Source organism: Melanerpes formicivorus, unplaced genomic scaffold (genome assembly GCF_026170545.1).
Source record: "Melanerpes formicivorus ecotype bairdi unplaced genomic scaffold, bMelFor1.0.p_v2 SCAF_44, whole genome shotgun sequence".
NCBI lineage: Eukaryota > Metazoa > Chordata > Aves > Piciformes > Picidae > Melanerpes > Melanerpes formicivorus.
In genome coordinates this window covers 4,460,700-4,479,006 of record NW_027142396.1, presented here as the reverse complement: position 1 = coordinate 4,479,006, position 18,307 = coordinate 4,460,700, and positions in this window count along the sequence as shown.

The window sequence follows — 18,307 nt, the reverse complement described above, 5'->3', positions numbered from 1 at the left end:
ACACACAGTATCACACAGTATCGCTTAGGTTGGAAAGGACCTCAAGGATCATCGAGTCCAACCTATCAACACAGACCCCATGACTAGACCATGGCACCAAGTGCCATGTCCAAACTCCTCTTGAACGCCTCCAGGGTCGATGACTCAACCACCTCCCTGGGCAACCCGTTCCAATAACGAATGACTTGCTTGGTGAAGAACTTCCCCCTCACCTTGAGTCTAAACCTCCCCTGAAGCAGTACTCCAGCCCATAATTCCAGCTCTTTTCCTTTGCTTAGCATAGCTTCTTCCTGTAGACAGGAGGCCATACTGAAGCCTTCCAGGCACAAGTGCTGCAAATATGTTCTTCTTGTGTCTCAGGGAAGACTGGGAGATTTATCTCTGTCTGTTACTCCAAGGAGTTATGCTACTTCATGGAGCCCCAGCTGGGGTAGTGGGGGTATCAGCAGGGCTTTGCCAGCTGATACCTTTTAATTTAAAGCAAAATCTAGAAATGAGTGAAAAGGCCACCCTAAAAAAAATAAAATTAAAAACAATCCTATTAAAAGCACTTTTTCCTCTTCAGGGAACAGATTACTATAAATTTCCCAGCCTGGCTTCTCATTGTTGTGAAGCATCCTGCCAGGCTTTGTCAGTTGAAGCATGCAAGATGACTGATGGTAAGCAATATTATTCTCATCACAACAATGAATGTGGCAGGTTAGGAAATTCCAGACTGAATAAATCCCTCATTCAGCCAAAAATATTAACTAGCTATAAATACTGATGGCACTGGATGGATTCTACTCATGCACATGCTTTTTTTCTGTTTTACTAAACATTTATAGTTTGTAGCGAACCCTTCTATTAGTGAACAGTATAATTCCCCTTTACTTTAGCAAAATAACATTATCTCTTCCTCTTTCATAGCTCAAAAATATTGTACATAGTATGAGTACTAAATATCATCCAGAATTTATAGAACCATAGAATCGATAAGGTTGGAAGAGACCTCAAAGATCAAGTCCAGCCTGTCACCCAACACCTCATGACTACTAAACCAAGTGCCACTTCCAATCCTCTCTTGAACACCTCCGGGGATGGTGACTCCACCACCTCCCTGGGCAGCACATTCCAAAGACTAACAACTTCTCTGTGAAGAACTTTCTCCTCACCTCAAGCTTAAACTTCTCCTGGTGCAGCTTGAGGCTGTGTCCTCTTGTTCTGGTGCTGGTTGCTTGGGAGAAGAGACCAACCCCCAGCTGGCTACAACCTCCCTTCAGTTAGTTGTAGAGAGTAATAAGGTCTCCCCTGAGCCTCTGCCTCTCCAGGCTAAACAATCCCAGCTCCCTCAACCTCTCCTCGTAGGGCTTGTGCTCGAGGCCTCTCACTAGGCTTGTTGCCCTTCTCTGGACACGTTCAAGAGTCTCAATGTCCTTCTTAAATTGAGGGACCCAGAACTGGAAAATTTATTGTAATATAGGGAGATATTCTGACAATGATTAAGGAAGTGATACTTTTATGTGAACAGCCAATTTTCTTCTAGAATCTGTCGTCTTATTTCAGTCCAGATATTTTTTTCTCTTCCTCTCATATGTACCCTTGATGCAGAGAAATAGAAAAAAAGCCTCAACAGCTAAGACTATTAAGTAGCTGTTCTATAATAATTTATGTAGAATGCTAGACACAGCACTGGACACACAAGGTGTTTCCCCTCCAAACATGTGCATCTGAACACAAGTTTTACAGGGTTAATATACAGTTCATGCTATTTCCTATTAATTTACATTTAGCTCCTCCCATCACACATGACAGCGTCTCCTGGCATTGGGCTTGGGAGGGTCTTCCTCTTAGTTGTGTCTTTCATCTCCATGTGTGCTCTTTTGGTTATTTTTCCCTGTTCTGCTCATGTATGCAGGAACATCTGGCCTGTCTCCAGACTATTTTCCCATTATCTATACATTGTCTTAGATAAGCATTCTACAGATTCACCTTTATCTAAACATTACATTGTAGTATAGACAGCTTTCTTCCTGCATGGTAAGCAAGCTTTGATCTTCTAAATACAAAGGCCAAGATTCTTGTCTTTCCTTCTTTTAATTCACAGATTAGAAGAACATCAAAATATAAGGTCATATCCCATCCCTCAAAATTCCTGGCTTCCACACATTCAAATAGAATAGAATAGAATAGAATAGAATAGAATAGAATAGAATAGAATAGAATAGAATAGAATAGAATAGAATAGAATAGAATAGAATAGAATAGGTTGGAAAAGACTTTTGAGATCATCAAGTCCAACCTATCATCCAACACTACCAGTCAACTACACCATGGCACCAAGCACCCCATCCAGTCTCTTCTTAAACACCTCCAGTGATGGTGACTCCACCACCTCCCTTGGCAGCCCATTCGAATGTTATGCTGACTTCCATACATTGATTTAGTTGTAAACAGATTAATACAAAACAGATTAATATAAAAACTCCCTTTCACCCTGAAGAATAGTATTAACAACCATAAGCATAAGATTATTCATTTATAGTGTATATAAGCATGTATTCTATTTGTTTGTAGCATATTCTGTTTCCATATTATTAATTTATAGTGTATATAGGCATGTAGTCTATTTGTTTGTAGCGTATTCTGTTTCCACTTTGTGCCATTTTCCATTCTTTCCCTGCAGAAAACTAGAGCAATAACGAAGTAGTAGAAATGCAGTAGAATATTTCGCATCTTCGGCTATTTGCTAACGTATTTATTTTACCTGTGCTTTGCTCAGTTTTAGTGAATGGATATGCCAAAGTTTATGGAAAAAAGTTTATGGAAAAATTATTCACAGCAGTAATGAAGAATGATTTTATTACACTGTTTTCCTTTTCTTCTTTATTTCATTCGTTAGGAGAACATTGTGAAAGGACATGTTTTACTTCATGCAGAAGTGCAAAAGTTTGATTAGATTCTCACTTGACATTTTTAAGTAATTGCTGTGACTCCACTGTTTATGAAGAGGTGAATGAGCTTTCTCATGATACCGTTCCACAAGTTTAACAGATAATTCTATACTAATGCCGTTTGTTAAATCCTTGATTGCATATGATTACTCTTTTTAGAAGATTGCAATGACGTACAGTGAAGCAGTATTTTGTTGTGTAAATTATGTTAAAAATAGCTGCTTCTTTTTTTTCAGAACAATGAACCATTTTTTAATAATAAAATTAGAAATATTAGATTAAAGTTCATATTTCCACTAAAAACTGTAAATACATTTTATGTCTCTCAGCATGTCTTCATAGGAGAAGTGTTCCAGTCCTCTGATCATTTTTGTGACCCTCCAATAACTTTTGTGGCCCTCCAATAATCTTTGTGGCCCTCCCCTAGGCCTGCTCCATCAGGTCCATGTTCTTCTTCTGTTGAGGACCCCAGAGCTAAGCACAATACTACAGGTGAGTTCTCATCAAAGCAGTGTAAAGTGGAAGCATCACCTCTCTCAGTCTGCTTTTGATGCAGTTCAGGATTCTATTTGCCTTTTGGGCTGTGAGTGTGTGTTGTTGGCTCATGTCCAGCTTTTCACCCACCAGTAGCCCCAGGTCCTTTTCTTTAGGGATGCTTTCTTTCATGTTACTTTCTAGCCTGTACTGATATTGAGGATTGTTCTAACCCAGGTGTAGGACCTTGCACTTGGCCATGTTGAACCCTAAGCCCACTTCTCCAGCTTGCCCATGTCCATCTGGATGACATCTTGTCCCTCTGGCATATTTATCACAGCACTCAGATGGTGTCATGTGCAAACTTGCTGAAGGTGCACTCTGTGCCACTGTTCATATCATTGATGATGACATTAAACACCACTAGTCCCAGTACAGACACCTGAGGTATACTACCAATTACCCATGTCTACCTGGAGATTGAGTCATTGACCACTACACTCTGGATGTAACCATACAGAAAATTCCTTATTCATAGAACAGTCCATCCTTGTATCCACCTCTCTCCAACTTACAGAGAAGGACATTGTGAGGGACACCGTCTAAGACCTTGCAGAATTCCAGAAGGATAACATCTACTGCCCTTCCCTGGTCCACTGATGTAGTCACTCTGTGACAACTCATGACATGTCTCTGACTGAAGTAAGCATGGGAGTTTAACACAAGTGGCCATGTGTGTGCCTCTCATCAGTAGAAGAGTAATTAAACAGGGTCTGAGGTTTCAAAGGCTTGGTTTAGGTATCATTGAAATATGTGGAAACTGAAAAGACAAACAAGCTTTATTTAATGAAATACAGTAAGTTCTCTCAGTTTCAGTGAGCATACCACTTATTGGCACAAAACGTCTTTATTATTATCCTAAGGCTTATATGGAAGGACAGGAGGAGAAAAATCTGTAGTGTTCACAAAGTTATCCAAAATTATGACAACAAAGTTATGCCTATTGATACATCTTGAATGTTAAAGACATCTGGTCCTTGGAATGAGCTGCCTGAGGAGGTGGTGGAGACAGCATCACTGGAGGTGTTTAGGAGGAGACTTGATGGAGTGCTTGATTGCATGGTTTGTTGATTAGATGGTTTTGGATGATGGGTTGGACATGATGATCTTGAAGGTCTCTTCCAACCTGGTTTATTCCGTTCCATTCCATTCCATTCCATTCCATTCCATTCCATTCTATTCTATTCTATTCTACGTATATGATAGGATGATGATATGATACATACAGATGCCACCTGAATGTTTCTGGCATCTTGCAACTTGAAAACAGGTGAGATGTTTTGCAAACATTTAGCTCCTTTAATAGCTATCCACAGTTCCCTTAATTTCCAGAACAAAAATCCTACAATGTTTAGCATATCTGATGAATACATGTACGTGGAAACTGAAGTATACTTTGCACTAAGATCTATATTTCAGTCTCTAGCAACAGGGAGACTTATAACATGATAGTGCAACTCCTTCAAATACTCATAACGTTTGTTCTTCATATGGAATGCTTTTGCAGAAATTGTGATCTAGTAATTGTGATCTGGGCTCCTCAGTTTAGGAAAGATGTTGAGTTTCTGGAATGTGTCCAGAGAAGGGCAACAAAGCTGGTGAGTGGATTGGAGCACAAGCCGTATGAAGAGAGGCTGAGGGAGCTGGGATTGCTTAGCCTGCAGAAGAGGAGGCTCAGGGGAGACCTTCTTGCTGTCTACAACTACCTTAAGGGAGGTTGTAGCCAGGTGGGGGTTGGTCTCTTCTCCCAGGCAACCAGCAGCGGAACAAGAGGACACAGTCTCAAACTGTTCCAGGGGAGGTTCAGACTGGATGTTAGGAAGAAATTATTTACAGAGAAAGTGATTGCCCATTGGAATGTGCTGCCTGGGGAAGTGGTGGAGTCACCATCATTGGAGGTGTTTAGGAGGAGACTTGATAGGGTGCTTTGTGCCATGGTTTAGTTGATTAGATGGTGTTGGATGATGGGTTGGACATGATGATCTTGAAGGTCTCTTCCAACCTGGTCTGGTCTGGTCTATTCTATTCCATTCCATTCTATTCTATTCTATTCTATTCTATTCTATTCTATTCTATTCTATTCTATTCTATTCTATTCTATTCTATTCTATTCTATTCTATTCTATTCTATTCTATTCTATTCTATTCTAAAAGATAAAGACCAAAGTCACATTTTGATATCCAACTGTAAAAAGGAAAAATTATAATGCAACCTTCACACAGAGCAAAATATCTGAGTACCATCTTTAGAGAGAAAAATGAAATCACTCTTAATAACAGAGTGTAATAACTTCTAAAATGTGAGATTTATGTTAAACTTTTAAAAGAGAATATACTTTTACTGTGTTCATATCTTTTTGTGGGTATGAATTCTGACCACAATTAAAGGCTGGAACATATTGAAAATTGTTATTTTCCCCTACATTCAGTCCCAGGTTAGATGCCCACAACAGCAATCCTCTTGCAGCAAGTATAATATACTCTAACTCATCCATCTATTTAAGGTCTTTCAGTAGTTCAGTTTCTGAGAGAAATTCATCAGGAGGGAATCAGAGGATAAGAGCTAGTCCTAGTGATTTGTTTCAGTCACTGTAGCTATGAAGTGTTTGAGTTGGGGAAGACAAGATGCTATTTTCTGGATGTGTCAGACCAGTAATTATTATTTAATACTCTTTCCCCTGAGGTCGCTTCTACAGAACAAAGGACATTGACTCTTGTGAACATTAATAATCAATATGGTTTACTTGATTCAGAACAATTTCAGTGGCTAATAAGGTTACTGCTGTCCATTTTTTAGTACTGTTTTTGCCTTTGTTAGTTACACTTAGCTGCATGATTAAACAAGCCCTTTGTTTGCCTTCCTCTCTCCAGATGGGTACTTGGCTCAGTATGACCCAAAAACAATTAGGTAAGTGATGTTGCTGAGATATTTGCATTTGACCTTAGATGCCAGATATCCTGTATGGCAAACACTGAGCTCAGATAAAGCCTATATGCATTATGTGTGGGCCCTGAACTCTTTCAACTACATTTCTGATTTCCCCTATGAAATCACTAAGGTCTTGTTTGTCAAATCATTTTGCTTTCTTGCCAGACGTGACTTTTATGTGCCTATGAAGAAATTCTCAGGAAGGCAGTACGATTCTGCTCTGAGAACATAGGAGATTCACATGAAAAGTTCTGGTTAATTGAACCCAAACCTCTAATTGAATCTGCAGCAGCTGGATCCAACTGCCAGTTTTAATTCAGCAGTCTTTTACAAAGCACTCCATGAATGGCTCCTACACATCATATGGATAATACACAGTATTTATCTAAGCAGGTAACTCCTGTGCAGCCTTAAATCTGCTTTGCCTGGAGTTTAGGTTCTCAGCTATGCTCTCTGATGAGCACATGAAAGTAAAATACATCTTCAAATAAATTGTTTCAGAGACACTTCTGTGCTCACAAACATTTCCTCCAAGGACTGTAAAATGAGTGTTTTCAAACAATTAACAAGAAAATGATTTAAATCTACAATTAAATCTGCAACTTCTGGAAGTGTAAGTTTATACACAAATTTGGAGTCAGTCCCTTAGGAACAGCAGATCTTAAAATGTTGGAAGTTTCTCAAAGCTTTTGACTTCTGTAAAAAACTTCACAAAAATCATGCTATACATCTTTTATCTCCAATAATGTACTTTGATCTAACCTTTCAAATTGTTTTTCCTTCTACTTACAGCAGCTTCTTGCATGACATGGACCTTTTTTGTCTCTCCTTTCTTATGTTTTCCTTCATGTTTTTTTTTCTGTTTCATCATGGTTTAGTAGTCACAAGGTCTTAGGTCACAGGTTGGACATGGTGATCTTTGAGGTCTTTTCCAACCTTCACAGTATCACAGTATCACAGTATCGCTTAGGTTGGAAAGGACCTCGAGGATCATCGAGTCCAACCTATCAACACAGACCCCATGACTAGATCATGGCACCAAGTGCCACGTCCAATCTCCCCTTGAACGCCTCCAGGGTCGATGACTCAACCACCTCCCTGGGCAACCCGTTCCAATGCCCAATGACTTGCTCGGTGAAGAACTTCCTCCTCACCTCGAGTCTAAACCTCCCCTGGTGCAGCTTGAGACTGTGTCCCCTTGTTCTGGTGCTGGTTGCCTGGGAGAAGAGGCCAACCCCTTCCTGGCTACAACCACCTTTCAGGTAGTTGTAGAGGGCAATGAGGTCACCCCAAGCCTCCTCTTCTCCAGGCTAAACAATCCCAGCTCCCTCAGCCCCTTCTAATAGGGCTTGTGTTCAAGGCCTCTCACCAGCCTTGTTGTCCTTCTCTGGACACGTTCAAGTGTTTCGATGTCTTTCTTAAACTGAGGGGCCCAGAACTGGACACAGTACTCAAGGTGCGGCCTAACCAAAGCAGAGTACAGGGGCACTATGACCTCCCTGCTCCTTCTCCTGCTGGCCACACTATTCCTAATGCAGGCCAGGATGCTATTGGCATCAACCTTGTTGATTCTGTGATTCATTCTGACACAAGCAACAATGTAGTTCAACTGTGGTGTTGAAAAACACACGCTAAAAATCACTTCATTACAGTCCACTAATATCCACATCCCTTTTTAAGCATGCTGCTGTAACATTAAATATAACAGCGATAAGCCCCAATGTCTGTGTGGAGGAAGACACTTTCACTGAATGATATACTACATAACAGGGAAAATCGATATCATCTTAATATGTGAAAATGGACTTCTCTCAAGGCCAATGTTAAACTCTATGTGATTTATCACACAGTTTAGTTTCCACTGCAGTTTTTAACGCTTCCATTTATGTAGGACAGAATGAAGTCAAACAAATAAGTGCTCTCAATCAAGCAAAAAAAAACAAAAACACACACACAAAAAAAAGGAAAACTTCTTTTTTATTTTAATAACAGTGATTCCATCTGGTCTGTTGTTTTTTCATGAGAGAAGTGTCTTTGATGGCTTGTTGTTAACTTCTGATCCCAGAAGAACTAACGTCATCGTACTTCTTTCCTTAATCCGTGGCAATTTTATTTCAAATGAAAAGGAGACTATCTTCTTATGACCCATATTTAGCTAGGATAAATCTGTTTTATAAAGAACATGCAGGAAATCTCATTACAGTTCTTGGATTATGATCTGTTTCAATGTCTCTTGTTTCTCAAACTGAAATAAACAACCAAACTTTTCCTTTCTCTTTTCATTCCAATCATATGCAAATTATTTGTTGGATTTATTCTCCTTTTCATAGTACATTTGTTCATTAAGCTTTAACACATTGTCTGTATTATTCACCACAAAGTGTTTAGTTTCCTTCTGTTTAATCAAAAGTTGGAGGGTCCTAGGGTACCTGCTTTTTATGTTGCTATTTCATCTCATTAACTTCCTTTTCTAATTTACATTGATACTCAAGATATACTTTTTGTACTGCTGCTGCAGCTAAGCAAATTATGCTAGCTCTCATGACTGCTTTGGCAGCTTACCACAAAACACTCAGGCTAGTTTCTTGGTTTTTATTGATATTAATTTATTCTGAAATAGTCTTCGTCTGTTGCACAAATGCTGCAGCTTTAATTAGAGAGTTGTTAAATCTCCATACTTCAGATCTCCTATAATTTAGTATACCATCCAGAGACACAGAGACCAGAAAATTATCAGTCAAAGCTGGATTTCAAATACCAGATGGTTATGTGTTACAGTGTATCCTCATAAATAAATAAGAAGAATCCCAGTTTAAGTGCAGTAGAACTAAAGTGTAAAAGGTACTGTATTGCCTGTTTTGATGTTGCTGTCAGTATGGATCAATGAAGACAAAATCTTTGCTGTACCCTTTATTTACTTCACTTTTAAGTTGTTATTTTACTAATAAAGGACAAATCTCACATGCCTGTAAAGAATAACTAAATTCTTCACCTATTACAGCTGCCAGTAACCCCAGCTGTTAGGTAAGAAAGAAGCAAGAAATAGAAAAAGAATTTGAACTGTGGGAAACATACAGATCTACAATTATAACATGACTATCTGTCATAATACTTCATATTTTTACCTTTTTAAAATTAACTTACTGATCAAAAGCAAACAAGGTTCTTCATCCCACTATTACTTTTTCAATTAGAAATTGTACTAATTGTAGAAATCTTACTAATTGTAGAAATCTTACTAATTGTAGTAATCATATTAAAAGTTTTCACAGAAATAATTAAGAGAACAATCATAGAATCATAGAATGAATAAGGCTGGAAAAGACCTTAAAGACCATCAAGTCCAACCTGTCACCCAACACCTCATGACTACTAAACCATGGCTTCAAGTGTCACATCCAATCCCATTTTGACCACCTCCAGGTACGGTGACTCCATCACCTTCCTGGGCAGCACATTCCAATGGCTAACAACTCTCTCAGTGAAGAACTTTCTCCTCACCTCAAGTCTAAACTTCCCCTGGCACAGCTTGAGACTATGTCCTCTTGTTCTGGTGCTGGTTGCCTGGGAGAAGAGACCAACATCCTCCTGCCTATAACCTCCCTTCAAACAGAAGGATAATCAAAACATAGGCAAACTTTCTGTCATCAAAAAAACTTAAAGGACAGGTGTACTTCTAGATGTGTTGTGCCATACATAATCCCTTCCTTTTTATTCTCATTTTATAATCACTCAGAGGTAACATACTGTGCAATCTTTATTCAGTTTTATTTTTTAATTAATAACATGAACCAAACTATCAATTTTATGTGTAAAAGTACTTAGACTGGGTGTTAGGAAGAAATTCTTCATAGAGAGAGTGATTGCCCACTGGAACGGGCTGCCAGAGGAGGTGGTGGAGTCGCCATCATTGGAGGTGTTTAGGAGGAGACTTGATAGGGTGCTTGGTGCCATGGTGTAGTTGACTAGTAGTGTTGGGTGATAGATTGGACTTGATGATCTTGAAAGTCTTTTCCAACCTGCTCTATTCTATTCTATTCTATTCTATTCTATTCTATTCTATTCTATTTATAATACAGATAAACAACTGAAATTAAGACATTTGTGAACTGTTCTGAAGCTAATGTAGGAATTTTAAGAAATACTTTGATTTGTACTTCCAAAAATATTTTATGTATGCTAATCTTACAGTATTAATATATTTAGATTGTAACTTCAGCTGATGTATAGATAAAGAAATATATTTTAAACACAAATAGTTCTTTATAAAATACTGGATAACAACATCATGGATTTTTAGAGCAGGATATTTAAGATGTGTTTGTGGTTGGTTGGTTGCTTGTTTGTTTTTTTCCTTTTAAGCTTTTAGGCTCTCCTGTAGTTTCTTCATCACTTTGGTCAGGGTACAAGAGATGCCCTCTGATATTTTCATACAGAATCCAGTTTCAAATAATGTGTTCCTGTAGTGTAGCAAATAACTGTGAGCAGATAAACTGGGAACAGATAACTGTGTGAACAAAATGTCACAATATTTCATTGGAGAAGTGTGGTTATAGGCCATCAAGAGTAAATCCTGACTTCAAGTTTTCTTGAGTTTCAGAAATGATGGACCCTCTGCATATACAGTCAGAAATATTTCACAATTGCTGTGGTAAATCCACTCACCTAATTTTTGCATTCTAGAAGTGTTCCAACTGGCCTAAATTGTAAATCTAGATGATTTTGTTCTCAATAGAAGGAAAAATGTACCTCCAGAAGATAATTAATCCTGTGATAAGAAGTGGAGGAAATGTATACAGCTACATAGGAAACTCAGACCTGAATTCAACTGTTTCTTCACAGGTATCTAGGACCAGCTGAGATACTATAATGCATTCTGGACATCTTCAGGGAGTTGGCACAGAATTCCCTTGTAAGACACCAACGCCTGTGAGAAGATCACAAAATGGCATCTGGTACCAGGCACCCATAAAAGCATTTCAGTAATGTTCTTGGAGGCTGTGGTGGGATGTCTAATGTTCAAATAGATTAAACTACATACAACCAGCAAGCCAGGCAACCAGCACCAGAACAAGAAGACACAGTCTCAAGCTGTGTCAGGGGAAGTATAGGCTCGAGGTGAGGAGAAAGTTCTTCACTGAGAGAGTTGTTGGCCATTGGAATGTGCTGCCCAGGGAGGTGGTGGAGTCATCATCCCTGGAGGTGGTCAAAATGGGATTGGATGTGACATTTGAAGCCATGGTTTAGTAGTCATGAGGTCTTGGGTGACAGGTTGGACTTGATAATCTCTGAGGTCTTTTCCAACCTTATTGATTCTATGATTCAACGTAGCCCACTCAAGAAGAAAATTAGAATACAATAGATTACTAAAGGAAAATGTAGACTGTAAAATAAGTTATTCTGTATTTGAACAGAGTCAGGTGACATATGCATTCCAATAATAATTTTCAATTATATTAGTCCTCAGAAATTCAGGAACTGAACTTAACATCCATTATGTACAGGTGCATGCATACACAGGTGCATGTGTATGACCTTGACCTAGGGTAGAAATGACAATTTGCGTTCTTAAATGTCCTTAGAAACTGTCCAATTGTGAAAAATGTTTAAAGCAACACTTTTAGGTACTCATATTTACCACCTCTATTTGATGTAGAGCTGGTACTATAACTACCATAAGTATCACTGTGGAAACTGACTTTCAATAAATAATTTGTCCTGGGTATTCTTTTACATAGAGATCTTCTGGTTCTTTAACTAGTGGTTTGGTAACTGTCCAATCCTCCTTGTGTTATGAGCATTTTCTGGTTTACCACAGCAGGGGTGAAGGATGACCTTAATCTGAAAAAGTTTGTTTCTTGGGAAGCTCTTCATACTCTGAGGTGTACTCTTTTGAAAGTGAGAGAAGCACTGACCACAGAAGGCAAGCTTAAATTAGTGCATATCCTCAGGGCAAGCCTCCTGTTTCAGGCACTTGCCTGAAGCCAACACTGTTCTCCTGCTTTACTTAGTGGTGCAAACTAACCCAATTTCCATCCTCAAGTATCTAAATAGCATCTGGGTGAAGACACTTTTCCAAATGTAATGTTTAAAACTTTGGCCTCTCCACCATGATGTCACCAGATCAAGTTTGGCTTGAGCTTAACACAATTAGTTGATAGTAGCAGACATTTACAATGTGAATTGTTATGCTTTAACAGTAAACTACTAGTAGTATTTTACTACTGTGGTTTTAGTTTAGTTTACTAGTTTTAGTTTATTAGTTTACTAATTTAGTTTACTAGGTTTAGTTTAGTTTAGTTTACTAGTGTGGTTTTAGGTTTGTGTGTTCCTCCACAAAAAGCTTGCACGCTCATAAGATAATTTTGCAGCATTTTCTTGTGTATCTAAAGAAAAAAGGGAAAAAAAAGTACTGATTACAAACTATTACCTAAAAGGGTCAAGCAGTACCTTTTAGTTGATCCCTAAAAGTTTTCACAGATTTCAGGCTGTTGGATTACCATAGGCATTTTATTTTTATTTTTTTTCCTCAGGTGGAATGAATAAATAGACTTTGCAGTTGAGAAAGGGCTACAATGTCATTGCAGAAGAATTCCATTGATCTGTGATAAGGGATAAATTGTGATAATAGCTACAAAGCTATCTACACTTCAATTCAAAATGAGCTGCTTTTATAATAGGCTTAGATTTCTTTCTCTTTAAAAATATTGATAACAAAAATGTCACCCTGAAAATATAGTCTTCTGACTCAAAGAATCAAGGTGGTAGAGGTAGCAACAGTATGCTTTTCATCATTGTACCATTATTTTCCTTAAAATTTCCTCAGAGATAATGAAAAATGTACCCCAAACCAGGACAAAAATTGTGGATCTAAAGTGAGATGTAAGAGGAATTCAGGTGCCCAAACAGCGATCCTTTAAAATAGAATAGAACAGAATTAACCAGGTTCGAAAAGACCTTCGAGATCGTCGAGTCCAACCTATCACCCAACACCATCTAATCCACTAAACCATGGCACCAAGCACCCCATCCACTCTCTTCCTAAACACCTCCAGTGATGGTGACTCCACCACCTCCCTGGGCAGCCCATTCCAATGGGCAATCTCTCTTTCTGTGAAGAACTTCTTCCTAACATCCATCCTAAACCTCCCCTGGTGCAGCTTGAGACTGTGTCCTCTTGTTCTGGTGCTGGTTGCCTGGGAAAAGAGACCAGTCCCCACCTGGCTACAACCACCCTTCAGGTAGTTGTAGACAGCAAGAAGGTCTCCCCTGAGCCTCCTCTTCTCCAGGCTAAGCAACCCCAGCTCCCTCAGCCTCTCCTCACAGGGCTGGTGCTCCAAACCCCTCACTAGCTTTGTAGGTTCCTGAGAAATTCCCATAAAGCCTCAGCTGTAGCTATGAATTTCACTACATACAGAGTTTTTGCATTTTGCACACACTTGGAAATATCTTTATCTCCTAACTAGTGATAGCCAGAACATATGAGTCATACCAGTTTTGAAAAACTTGCTAGGAAAGGAAAAGGAGGATTTTTTAGTCTGATCATACTTAACATATAAAAATGGACGAAATCAAAACTTAGAATAGTCAGACTTGGGAAAAAAATAATTGCTTGGATTAATCAAGTTTTAAGTACTTAAAATATGGTTGGGTGTTTGGGAGAGGAGGAATGAAAAGTTGCAGGACTCATATAAGAAACAGCATGAGGGTTGGACTGCTTGTACAGAAGAAAATGAAAATATTTTTCCATGTATCTCTTCATAGTTAGTACACTGGTTTTGAAGACTGTCTCTGATGACGCTGTTCTCTAGAAGGTTTGGTAGGGTCCAGTCCTTTTGACAATGTCACTGCATCAGTGATAATTGTCTTGGTTTGTTGTGTGGTTGGTTTGCGTTTTGTAGTGGGTTTGGGTGTTTTTTAGTTTTTGGTTTTTTTTGTCTTTGTTATGGGTTTTTGTACATGTCTGAATCTAAAACATCTTTAAAAATATCTTGGCCAGGTTTTGGGTGGACATCACTATTCACACTGCCCAAGTCTATCACACAGTTAGGGCAACTCATGCCAGCAATGAGCCCTCAGACAGCCACATGTGATGATCTTTACTGATTTTTGAGACTTATGTAAATATTCTGAAAACTTTATCCAAACCCTCTTACAGAATAAACCTATACTACTGAAGAAAATGACCATATTTATGTGATTCAGTTCCAGACTGTAGAAACTTAAAAGACTAGGTATCCACGTGGTGGTTTCTGTCCATTAGTGAGGGTGTCAATTTCTACTTAAAAATACAAAGATTTAATCATGTGGGTTCTTGTTTGGTTACCTAAACAGCGGCATCCAAGAACACATAAGACATCAAAAGGGAGATATAGAGGCATTCTGCATGTATCTGGAATGTGTCATTGAACCTACAAGACAGTTAAAACATTTAGAGCGTCAGTTGAGATCAAGATGCCTTAAAGCATCTAAGATAGACACAATACATGAAAGTGATTTAATTGAGCCTGGAAAAGCAAAGAGATTCTAGAAAGCTATTCAGCTTACAAATTATTGGTGGCTTATCAAGATGAGGTGAATAGTGCTCCAGACTCTGTGAACTGTGTTGGTTAGACTGCACTAAAAACCTAGACACTGGAGTAGAATAGAATAGAATAGAATAAACCAGGTTGGAAGAGACCTTCAAGATCATTGCGTCCAACCTATCATCCAACACCACCTAATCAACTAACCCATGTTAACCAAGCACCCTGTCAAGTCTCCTCCTGAACACCTCCAGTGATGGCGATTCCACCACCTCCCCGGGCAGTCCATTCCAGTAGCCAATCACTCTCTCTGTGTAAAACTTCCTCCTGACCTCCAGCCTGAACTTCCCCTGGCGCAGCCTGAGACTGTGTCCTCTTGTTCTGGTACTGGGTGCCTGGGAGAAGAGACCAACCTCTGCCTGTTTACAACCCCCCTTCAGGTAAATGTAGAGAGTAATAAGGTCACCCCTGAGTCTCCTCCTCTCCAGGCTAAGCAGCCCCAGCTCCCTCAGTCTCTCCTCATAGGGCTTGTGTTCCAAGCCCCTCACCAACTTCGTTGCCCGTCTCTGGACTCGTTCCAGCAAGTCAACATCCTTCCTAAACTGAGGAGCCCAGACCTGGACACAGTACTCAAGGTGTGGCCTAACCAGCGCAGTGTACAGGGGCAGAATGACCTCCCTGCTCCTGCTGGCCACACTGTTCTTAATGCAGGCCAGGATGCCATTGGCCCTCCTCACCCCCTGGGCACACTGCAGGCTCATGTTCATCCTACCATCAACCAGCACCCCCAGGTCCCTCTCTGTAGATAACATAGACATCTGCACTTAACTTCATATAGATAACAGCAATATGAAGTTAAATGTCATTGTTCTTTATCTCAGTAGGAAAGGTCTTAGGAGAAAATTACAAAAGTTTCTCCATGGAAAGATTTAATTTCTGAATTTTTCTTGATGAGCCTCAGGTGGCATGAAATTTAAGAAATTAAATATTTAATTGTTCAGACATTTACTCACTGAAGGAGACAGCATTCCCTAGTATTTAACCAACTAAATAGTAATCTCTGTGGGGGAAATCTGAATGAGTTCTCTCCTTTTTATTATTTCACATGATAAAATATGATGAAAATATGAATATTTAAAGAAAATTGAAATGTGCACTCCTTATAGAAGCGCTATTTATTCATCAATCTGCAGGGTAAAAATCTAACATATTTTAGAAGTTTTTTTCTTGCCTTTGTTGTTGTTGTTATTTGTTTGGTTTGGTTTTGGGGGTTTTTTTTTGCTTGTTTGTCCTACATTATTACTGATTTTCTAAACAAGAATAAATGTGGAAATAAATGCAGATTAAAGACGCAGGTAAACCTCAAAACTATTAATTTTCGCTTTAGCTAACTGCTTTCTCCAGTATCAACTTGGCAACAGCTCTGTAAAGATATTAGTTATGTACTCCTGGAGCAATTGACCAAACAGGATCATAACGTGAAAGCAGGCAGAGTTACATGCAAAGACATAAAGCAGACCCAGTATCTATTGCCACATTGTCACAGTGTACTCTTCAGTTACCAGTACATTAAAGGATTTTCATGACACTATTAAAGCTTTTATCATGCACAAATGATAAAGAAGTAATGTGACTGATGAGAAGAGCACCCCATCATTGATCTAATGATAGAAAGTTCTGGCTATTCATATGCTCAATTGCACTCATAAATGCCACAAAGCTGGTGAGGGGTTTGAAGCACAAGCTCTATGAGGAGAGGCTGAGGGAGCTGGAGTTGCTTAGCTTGGACAAAAGGAGGCTAAGGGGAGACCTTATTGCTCTCTACAACTACCTGAAGAGAGGTTGCAGCCAGGTGGGGGTTGGTCTTTTCTCCCAGGCAACCAGCACCAGAACAAGAGGACACAGTCTCAAGCAGTGCCAAGGGAGGTTTAGACTGGATGTTAGGAAGAAATTCTTCATTGAGAGAGTGATTGCCCATTGGAATGGGGTGCCTGGGGAGGTGGTGGAGTCACGATCACTGGAGGTGTTTACGAGGAGGCTTGATGGGGTGCTTGGTTGATTAGATGGTGTTGGATGATGGGTTGGACTTGATGATCTCAAAGGTCTCTTCCAACCTGGTCTATTCCATTCCATTCCATTCCATTCCATTCCATTCCATTCCATTCCATTCCATTCCATTCCATTCCATTCCATTCTATTCTATTCTATTCTATACACTAATAATGTGCCACTTGGATGGTCACAGTAGCTGTTGCACCCTCCTTGCTCATCTTGCACTTAATTTCCAGAAACTTGCACATATTTTCCTTCAGTCTGATACATACAGTACAAATTCTTAATGATAAAGAGCATATTCTCATTCAATTTTGCAATTCTTGCCTATTTGTTCTAATCCACTGTTACTCAAGGATGCCCTATGCCACTCAAACTCCAAATAAACATAGTCATTAAATGCACTCAAATTTTATAATGAGGATTCTTCAACTTTCTTTCAGGTAGGAAACAGAGAGTTACTGCACAGCTATTTAGGTGATTACAGGTGGGAGGCACCACTTTGCTTCCTCATAATTAAAGGTCAAAGCCACAGACCTCTTTATTTTAAAATTTATGAAGTTCATACCATCTTTCCAGTTATTTTCCTTCCAAATCCAGCTATTATCTCTCTCTGTGTCACAGTAGACGGTCTCTTCTGAAGTATCTTCTTTACAGTACTATAAGAACTAGCAAAATAGCAGCAAATCATTGATTCAGCTGCTTTCTTCCCTGCAACCCACAAAAATCCTCATAAGGGTTTTACACTGAAACTATCTAGAAACAATGAATTTTTAATAACTTGGTTGTTTTTTTCTGGGGTGAAGAACATTTTGAGTGAATATGAGACCATAAAAAAAGTTTATAAAGACAGGTAGTTAATAGTAACTTGATTTTCATTATAATGAGGAAAAATTCATTGTAAAGAAAGGTCTTAAAGTGATTTCCAAACATAAATTTGACTATATATGTCTTCAATTTTTCCATTTCTTTACATATAAATCATATACAAATGTTACTAAACCAAAGCAGGTCAACAAAATTAGTCCACTTCACCTTGATTAAAACCCAGTGAAAAGGTAGTCCATCTACCTTTAAGCTATCCATGTCCTTTCTCTTCATTCTAGGTTAGAAAGTAAAATCTAGAATGGAAATTAAATGAGTCTAGATGAAGGAAAATTCGTTATGGTACTTCATTAATTTTAATTACAGCAAATGTAAATTAATTGTGCATTATATCACATAGTATGTACAAGATTCAAAAAAGATGTTATGAGGACTGTGTCTTTTCCAGAGCAGTTCAAACCAACACAGCATGAGTCAGGCAAAGTTAGGATAATTCATGTGATGTTACT